Genomic DNA, 9,927 nt, shown 5'->3' on the forward strand with positions numbered 1-9,927 from the left:
CCACCCCCGCCTACCCATGTCATTGATGGCCATCCGGCCTACACGGTAAAACGTATCCTGGGTGTTCGACCATGGGGCAGGGGTTTCCAGTACCTGGTTGACTGGGAGAGTTACAGCCTGGAGGAGAGGTGCTGGGTTCCCGCTAGAGACATCCTGGACCCAGCCCTCATCACCGGCTTCCACCGACACCCCGGTCAACCAGGTATGCACCCAGATAGGACGCCAGGTGGCGTCCCTAGAGGAGGTACTGTCACACCCTGATCTGTTTCACTCGTTATTGTCTCCACCCCCTCCAGGTGTCGYGTGTATTTATCCCTGTTTCCTGTCTCTCTGCGCCAGTTCGTCTTGTATGTGTCCAAGTCAACCAGTGGTTTTCCCGTTCTCCTGCTTTTTGCATTCTCCTTTTTCTAGTCCTCCCGGTTCTGACCCTTGCTTGTTTCTGGACTTTGTACCCGCCTGCCTGACCATTCTGCCTGCCTTGACAATGAGCCTGCCACTCTGTACCTCCTGGACTCTGATCTAGTTTTAACCTCTTTGCCTGTCCACGACCATTCTCTTGCCTACCCCTTTGGATTAATAAACATTATTACTCCAACCATCTGCCGCCTGTGTCTGCATCTGGGTTTTGCCTTGTGCCTTGATAGTCAGCTAGTATTAGTTTGTAAAATTTGACAAATGCATTGTTCCAACCCTGATTAAAATGTTATGTGCAAGGATGTTTGTAATTGAGCAAGTGGGTTATTTGCACTTTTCTCTCAGTTGCTTATTTATTTAATCTGGGTGTGGGAGCAATGGCTCTTCCATCCTCAAAGACTTTGTTCCCCATGCTTTTCAGTTGACTATGAACAGAATATTGGCATGGTTAAAACTTCTTATGGCTGCAGTCCCGATATCCGGACTGATATGACAACAGCCAGTCCAAGTGCAGGGCGCCAAATTCAAAAACCAGAAATCTCATAATTAAAATTCCTCAGACATTCATGTGTCTTATATCATTTTAAAGGTAATCTTGTTGTTAATCCCACCAAAGTKTCCGATTTCAAATAGGCTTTTCAGCGAAAGCACTACAAACGATTGTTAGGTCACCACAAAACCAAAAATAATCACAGCCATTTTCCCAGCTAAAGATAGCTTAACAAAAACCAGAATAGATATTAAATGAATCATTAACCTTCGATTATTTATCAGATGACACTCATAGGACTTAATGTTACACAATACATGCATGTTTTGTTTGATTAAATTCATATTTATATAAAAAAATCTGAGTTTACATTGGGGATACAAGATTCACTAAATGCAAAAACATCAAGTGACTTTGCATAGCCCATCGTTTCAACATGAATACTCATCATAAATATAGATGATAATACAAGTTATACACATTGAATTATAGATATACCTCTCCTTAATGCAACCGCTATGTCAGATTTCAAAAAAACTTTACGGAAAAATAATTGCATGCTATAATCTGAGACGGCGCTCAATAGTAGCATACCACAGCTGCAAAGATGGCGTCACTATAAACAATAAAATACATGATAAATATTCCATTACCTTTGATGTAGATCAGAAAGCACACCAGGAATCCCAGGTCCACAATAAATGTTTGTTTTGTTCGAAAAAATCCGTTATTTATTTCCAAATACCTTTTGTTAGCACGTCTGGTTTACATATCCAAACGCTAATTCTGGTCAGCGTTATATCGGACAAAAACTTCAAAATGTGATATTACCAGTTGAAGAAACATTTCAAACTAAGTACTGAATCAATCATTAGGATGTTTTTAACATATAGCTTCAATAAAGTTCCAAACGGAGTATTCCTTCTTGTCTGCGTGAGCATTGGAACGTCAGTGCCTTGCATGAAGAAAAGGCATGATCAGGGCATGGCTGCTTGATTCACACCTGACTGATTCTGCTCTCATTCTCTCCCACAACATCATAGAAGTCTCATTGGAATTTCTATTGATTGCTGACATCTAGTGGAACCCCTRGGCAGTGCAACATCATTCATAACTCAATTGGATTTCTTAAGGGACTCTGAATACAGACAAGCTCAGATTTCTGACTTCCTGTTTTGATTTCAACTCAGGATTTTGCCTGACAATATGAGTTCTGTTAATCTCACAGACATAATTCAAACAGTTTTAGAAACTTTAGAGTGTTTTCTATCCAATACTAATAATAATGTGCAAATATTAGGAACTATGACTGAGGAGCAGGCCGTTTGAAATGGGCACCTTTCATCCAAGCTACTCAATACTGCCCCTTCAGCCATAGGCATAGCGAAAACTCTTGGCCTCTGAACTGACATGCCCATGTTAGCGCACTAATGTGGCATGAAGTCTAGTCACATTCAGTGGCTAGTTCAATGCAGGCCTGTATTCCAAAGCAAGCTGTATACATTTTCCAGTATTCATTGTCGGGGCATAAATTGTGTGCAGTCTCTCCACTTGCAWCTCAGATTCCCCCAGAAAAACCTAGCATACAAAATGTGAACCGTTAGCTGGGGGGGGGATTTTATGCCTTGCCTTCGGAAAGTATTCAGACCCCACATTTTATGTTACAGCCTTATTCTAACATTTTATTCAATATTATTTTTTTCCCTCATTAAGCTACTGTAACGCTTGTCGTTAGGTGGAAGAGAGGAGGACCAAAGAGCAGCGTGGTAAGTGTTCATGTCTTTTTAATAAGCAACACGGAACACTGGAACAAAACAATAAACAAAGAATAATGAACGAAACAGTACTGTGTGGCGAACAAACACTTACACGGCAACAAACACCCACAAACCAAAAGTGAAACCCAGGCTGCCTAAGTATGATTCTCAATCAGGGACAACGATTGACAGCTGCCTCTGATTGAGAATCATACCAGGCCGAACACACAACCCCAACATAGAAAAACACACATAGACAGCCCACCCCAACCATACTAAATAAAGACAAAACAAAGGAAATAAAGGTCAGAACGTGACAGTATCCCCCCCCCCCCCAAAGGTGCGGACTCCGGCCGCAAAACCTGAACCTATAGGGGAGGGTCTGGGTGGGCGTCTGTCCGTGGTGGAGGCTCTGGCGCGGACGTGGACCCCACTTCACCATAGTTTTAAAGCGGCAACCCTCGCCACCGACCTTGGACTGGGGACCCTAGACATGGGTCCCGAATGAACGGGGAATTCCGGCAGCGCCGGACAGGCGGGAGACTCCGGAGCGTTGGAGTGAAGGACGCCTCCGGCAGCTCCAGAGTGAAGGGCGATTTTGGCATCGCCTGGCTGACTGAAGCTCTGGCGGATCCTGGCTGGCTGGCGGTCTGGCAGCTCCTGGCTGGCTGGCGGCTCTGGCAGCTCCTGGCTGGCTGCGGCTCTGGCAGCTCCTGGCTGGCTGGCGGCTCTGGCAGCTCCGGCTGGCTGGCGGCTCTGGCAGCTCCTGGCTGGCTGGCGGCTCTGCAGCTCCTGGCTGGCTGGCGGCTCTGGCAGCTCCTGGCTGGCTGGCGGCTCTGGCAGCTCCTGGCTGGCTGACGGCTCTGGCAGCTCCTGGCTGGCGGGCGGCTCTGGCAGCTCCTGTCTGGCGGGCGGCTCTGAAGGCTCAGGACAGACGGGCAGCTCAGACGGCGCTGGGCAGACGGGCAGCTCAGACGGCGCTGGGCAGACGGGCAGCGCAGGCGGCGCTGGGCAGACAGACAGCTCAGACGGCGCTGGGCAGACGGGCAGTGCAGGCGGCGCTGGGCAGACGGGCAGCGCAAGCGACGCTGGGCAGACAGGCAGTGCAGACGGCGCTGGGCAGACGGGCAGTGCAGGCGGGCTGGGCAGACGTGCAGCACAGGCGACGCTGGGCAGACGGGCAGCGCAGGTGGCGCTGGGCAGACAGCAGACTCTGGCCTCTGGAGACGCACAGGAGGCTTGGTGCGTGGTGCCGGAACTGATGGTACCGGCTGGAGACACGCACCACAGGGCGAGTGCGTGGAGGAGGAACAGGGCTCTGAGACGCACAGGAACCTGGTGCGTGGTGTTGGTACTGGTGGTACTGGGCTGGGGCGAGGAAGTGGCGCCGGATATACCGGACCGTGAAGGCGTACAGGAGCTCTTAAGCCACCGGCGCTGCCCAACCTTACCTGGTTTAATGCTCCCTGCAGCCAGGCCAGTGCGGCTGTGGAATAGCCCCGCACTGGACTGTGCTTGGCGAACCGGGGACACCATGCGTAAGGCTGGTGCCATGTACACCGGCCCGAGGAGACGTACTGGAGACCAGATACCTTCATGCACCTGCTCGATGCCCACTCTATTCCGGCCGATACGTGGAGCTGGAATGTACCGCACCGGGCTAAGCACACGTACAGGAGACACCGTGCGCTTTTTCGCATAACACGGTGTCTGCCCGTACTCTCGCTCTCCACGGTAAGCACGGGGAGTTGGCGCAGGTCTCCTACCTGACTTCGCCACACTCCCCTTTAGACCCCCCCCCCCCCCAAGAAATTTGACTCTCAGGCTTCCAGCCTCGCTTCCGTGCTGCCTCCTCACATCGCTGTGCCTCTCTCCGGCTGCCTCTGCTCTCCTAGCTGCCTTCACCTGTTCCCATGGGAGGCGATCCTTTCCAGCCAGGATCTCCTCCCATGTGTAGCAACCCTTGCGTCCAAAACGTCTTCCCATGTCCATTCCTCCTTCTTGCGCTGCTCCTGCTGCCGCTGCCTGTTACCACGCTGCTTGGTCCTTGGTTGGTGGGTGTTTCTGTAACGCTCGTCGTTAGGTGGAAGAGAGGAGGACCAAAGAGCAGCGTGGTAAGTGTTCATGTCTTTTTAATAAGCAACACGGAACACTGGAACAAAACAATAAACGAAGAATAAYGAACGAAACAGTACYGTGTGGCGAACAAACACTGACACGGCAACAAACACCCACAAACCAAAAGTGAAACCCAGGCTGCCTAAGTATGATTCTCAATCAGGGACAACGATTGACAGCTGCCTCTGGTTGAGAATCATACCAGGCCGAACACAAAACCCCAACATAGAAAAACACACTTAGACAGCCCACCCCAACTCACGCCCTGACCATACTAAATAAAGACAAAACAAAGGAAATAAAGGTCAGAACGTAACAGCTACACACAATACTCCATAACGCCAAGCAAAAACAGGATTTAATAAATTTTTGTAAACAATTTAAAACTGAAATATCACATTTACATAAGTATTCAGGCACTTTACTAAGTACTTTGAAGCACATTTGGCAGCAACTACAGCATCGAGTCTAGTATGATGCTACAAGCTTGGCACACCTGTACTTGGAGTTTCTCCAATTCTTCTCTGCAGATCCTCTCAAGCTCTGTCAGGTTGGATGGGGAGCGTTGCTGGACAGCTATTTTTAGGTCTCTCCAGAGATGTTCGATCGGGTTCAAGTCCGGGCTCTGGCTGGGCCACTCCAGCACTTTCAGAGACTTGTCCCGAAGCCACTCCTGCATTGTTTTGGCTGTGTGTTTAGGGTTATCCTATTGAAAGGTGAACCTAAGCCCCAGTCTGAGGTCCTGAGCGCACTGGAGCAGGGTTTCATCAAGGATCTCTCTGTTCTTTGCTCCGTTCATCTTTCCCTCGATCCTGACTAGTCTCCCAGTCCCTAACGCTGAAAAACATCCTCACAGCATGGTACTGCCACCACCATGCTTCACCGTAGGGATTGTGCCAGGTTTCCTCCAAACGTGATGCTTGGCATTCAGGCCAAAGAGTTCAATCTTGGTGTCATCAGACCCAGAGAATCTTGTTTCTCATAGTCTGAGAGTCTTTAGGTGCCTTTTGGCAAGCTTCAGGCGGGCTGTCATGTGCCTTTTACTGAGGAATGACTTCCGTCTGGTCACTCTACCATAAAGCCTGATTGGTGGAGGGCTGCGGAGATGGTTGTCCTTCTGGATTGTTCTCCCATCTCCACAAAGGCACTCTAGAGCTCTGTCAGTGACCCAATCACCTCCCTGACCAAGGCTCTTCTCCCCCGATTGCCAGCTCTAGGAAGAGTCTTGGTGGTTCCAAACTTCTTCCATTTAAAAATGCTGGAGGCCACTGTGTTTTTTTGGGTATCTTCAATGCTTCAGAAATGTTTTGGTACCCTTCCCAAGATCTGTTTCTCGACAGAATCCTTTCTCGGAGCACTACGGACAATTCCTTCAACCTCATGGCTTGGTTTTTGCTCTGACATGCACTGTCAACTGTGGGACCTTATATAGACAGGTGTGTGCCTTTCCAAATCATGTCCAATCAATTGTATTTACCACACGTGGACTCCAAGTTGCAGAAACATCTCAAGGATGATACATGGAAACAGGATGCACCTGAGCTCAATTTTTAGTCTCATAGTAAAGGGTCTGAATACTTATGTAAATAAGGTTTGTCTGTTTTTTATTTTGAATACATTTGCCAACATTTCTAAAAAGCTGTTTTCACTTTGTCTTTATGGGATATTGTGTTTAGATTGCTGCAGATTTGTATTTATTTAATCAATTTTAGAATAAGGCTGTAACGAACAAAATGTGAAAAAAGTCAAAAGATCTGAATACTTTCCGAAGGCACTGTAGGCCCAATACTATGACATACTGTAAATTGACTTCTCGAGCATCAGATAAGTATACGCAAAAGCAAATGTGCAAAACTTAGCAAATCTATAATGCTTACTCACAGTCATGCACACATCCACATCTAGTTGAATTTGTTGTAAAATTTGATGGATGGATATAGTGAAAGTCATAGGGGTATAAATCTGTGCAAACAATCCTGAAACCAATCATTGAGAAAGAAAATCCACAGTAGAGCCCCAAAGTGTTTGCCTCTCAATCCATTGTCAGCACTGTGGGTAAATTGTAATCTTAAAAGGCTCAGTGTGTTTTCCTTGTCAAAGCCCAGCCAGCGTACAAGGAGTTAAAAACAATGTACTGCATGTCAAATCAAATTGTATTTGTCACATGCTTCAGAAACAACACTGGAAAACTGGGAAAGGGGGATACCTAGTCAGTTGTACAACTGAATGCATTCAAATTAAATGTGTCATCCACATTTAACCCAATCCCTCTGAATCAGAACGGTGCAGGGGGTTGCCTTAATCGACATCCACGTCATCGTGTAGACTAAACGTGAAATGATTGTTTATGGGCACTTCCCAACAATGCGGAGAGACAAATAGAGAAATAATAGAAAAATACTACTAGGACCAAATACACAATGTGTAACGATAACATCATTATATACATGGGGTAAGTATCGAGTCGATGTGTAGGGGTACGAGGTAATAGAGTTAGATATGTACATATAGGTTGGGATAAAGTGACTAAGCAATGGGATAGATAAACAGTAGCAGCAGTGTATGTGATGAGTCAAAAGAGTTAATGCAAAAATGGTCCGTGCAGATAGTCCGGGGTAGCTACTTGGTTAACTATACAGCAGTTTAATGGCTTGGGGGTAGAAAGCTGTTTAGGGTCCTGTTGGTTCTAGACTTGGTGCATCAGTACCACTAGCAGAGAGAAGAGTAGCAGAGAGAAGAGTCTATGACTTAGGTGGCTGAAGTCTTTGACATTTTTTAGGGCCTTCCTCTGACACTGCGTGGTACAGAGGTCCTGGATGGCAGAGAGCTCAGCCCCAGAGATAAACTAGGCTGTACGCACTACCCTCTGTAGAGCCTAGTGGTCGAATGCCAAGCAGTTGCCATATCAAGCGGTGATGCAGCCAGTCAAGATGCTCTCAATGGTGCAGCTGTAGACATTTTTGAGGATCTGAGAATCTTTCCAGCGTCCTGAGGGGTGTTGTGTCTTTGGCTATGCCGGATTAAGTGATATGACATGCTATTCTATAAAACCTTTTCTCTGTAATTAATATTACCTGATTGAGCTAATCATGTAAATGTAATTAACTAGAAAGTCGGGGCACCACGAAATAATATTTATAGAGCTGTTATCTTCCGAATAAACTCTTAAAGACCTAATAATATTTTACACCAATAGCAGTCAATATTAATCGTCACCTTATTTCAGTCTCATCTGAAAGTTGTAAATTCTTGGTTATCTTCACGAACCCTGGCTAACAAGTTGAATCAGCAATACAAAATTGGGTTTAATTATTTATTTACTAAATACCTAACTAATCACACAGAATTACATATACACAGAATGAACCATACATTGATTACAAATTATGTCGTAAAGGAAAACGTCCCTGGCGGACGGAACAGATATGACAGCTGGTTACCCAAAGAAAATGGGTTTGGGTTTGAGTGAAAGAGCGGGAAGACTGAAGAACAAAGGGAGAAGCGATGTCTCTATCGGGCTGTAGGCAGCCACTCTATCGTAAATATAGAATCTTATGCATTCTAAATTACCGCCCATTTGGAAATGGAAAACGCAATAAATATTTACTCCTAGCTGCGCTTCAATAGGTTGGTGGTAGATGGAAGGCCGTGTTGCCCAACAGAGTCCTTTGTCCTTTGAAGAGTGTCTCTGGTGGTGAACGGGAAACGTTGTAGTGTCGTCGTTGTGTGGTAGACGGGATACTCTGTCCGTCCTTTCCTAGCCCACGTTCACAGCGGCCGCTGCTAACTCAACGGCTAGGAGGTATCACTTCTGTAGCGAATAAGACTTCCAAGTTAATACCATTCGCAACCAAAGCTCATGCTGAGGTTGGCTTCGTTCTGTAGTTATTATCTGAATCCTTCTGACATCGGATCGTCATCCTAATGTACCCGGAACAGCAGGTTACATTTTCGTCAAGGGCTTATATAGTGGAGGGAGAAGGGTGTGTTTCATAGTTTATAACCCATGTCTCTTCACAGGGGTGGGCCACTGATTGAGCAGAGCCATAACCTTATGAAAACCCAAATCTCTCATTTGGAAGCTAAAATGACATTTAATCTTTTCACAAATAATTTTATTTTTAAACATTTGAATTGCACAACAATTTCACGTGAATCTGATAACTATAATGTGTAGACTTTCCCAGATACAGTTTATGTTGTCCTGTCATCAGTCATAATGTCTCAGATGACAACCAAACTGACATCATATTCATTAAGTACCAACGCATATTTTCAACTGGTTCTATTACCGAAATATGGTTCCTTTCCCTCCACTTGTTTGATGTTCCCAGACTCTCTGTTTAACAAAAGCTATTCAAGAGTCCCTCTGTAGAGTCAAGAGAGAGGGAAGGGAGAAAGGTATTTATGGGGGGGGTCATAAACCTTACCCACAGGCCAACGTCATGACAGGGGTAAGAGGCGTTAGACAGGTTACTTGGCATACTTGGGCACAGGGACTATGGTGGTCTGCTTGAAACATGTAGGTCATTACAGACTGGGTCATAGAGAGGTTGAAAATGTCAGTGAAAAAACTTGCCAGCTGGCCAGCGCATGCTCAGAATATGCGTCCTGGTAATCCGTCTGAATGTTAACCTGTTTAATGATCTTACATCGGCTACAGAGAGCGAGATCACACAGTCATTCAGAACAGCTGGTGCTCTCATGGATGGTTCAGTGTTGCTTGTCTTGGAAGGCATGCCATAGAAGCTCATCTGGTAGGCTTGCGTCACTGGGCATCTCGCGGCAGGGTTTCCCTTTATAATCCATGATAGTTTGTTTGCAAGCCCTGCCACATCCGACGAGCGTCAGAGCCGGCTTAGTAAGATTCAAACTTATGCCTTTATTTATGTTTTGACTGGTTGATGGTTCGTCGAAGGCCGTAGCGGGATTTCCTATAAGAGTACGGAATAGTGTCCCGCTTCTTGAAAGGGTCAGCTTTAGCTCAGTGAGGATGTTGCCTGTAATCCATGGCTTCTGGTTGGGATATGTACAAACGGTCACTGTGGGGACGATGTTGTCGAAGCACTTATTAATGAAGCCGATGACTGAAGTGGTGAACACCTCAATGTTATTGGATGAATCCTGGAACATATTCTAGTCTGTGCT

Source organism: Salvelinus sp. IW2-2015, linkage group LG26, assembly GCF_002910315.2.
Source record: "Salvelinus sp. IW2-2015 linkage group LG26, ASM291031v2, whole genome shotgun sequence".
Taxonomy (NCBI): domain Eukaryota; kingdom Metazoa; phylum Chordata; class Actinopteri; order Salmoniformes; family Salmonidae; genus Salvelinus; species Salvelinus sp. IW2-2015.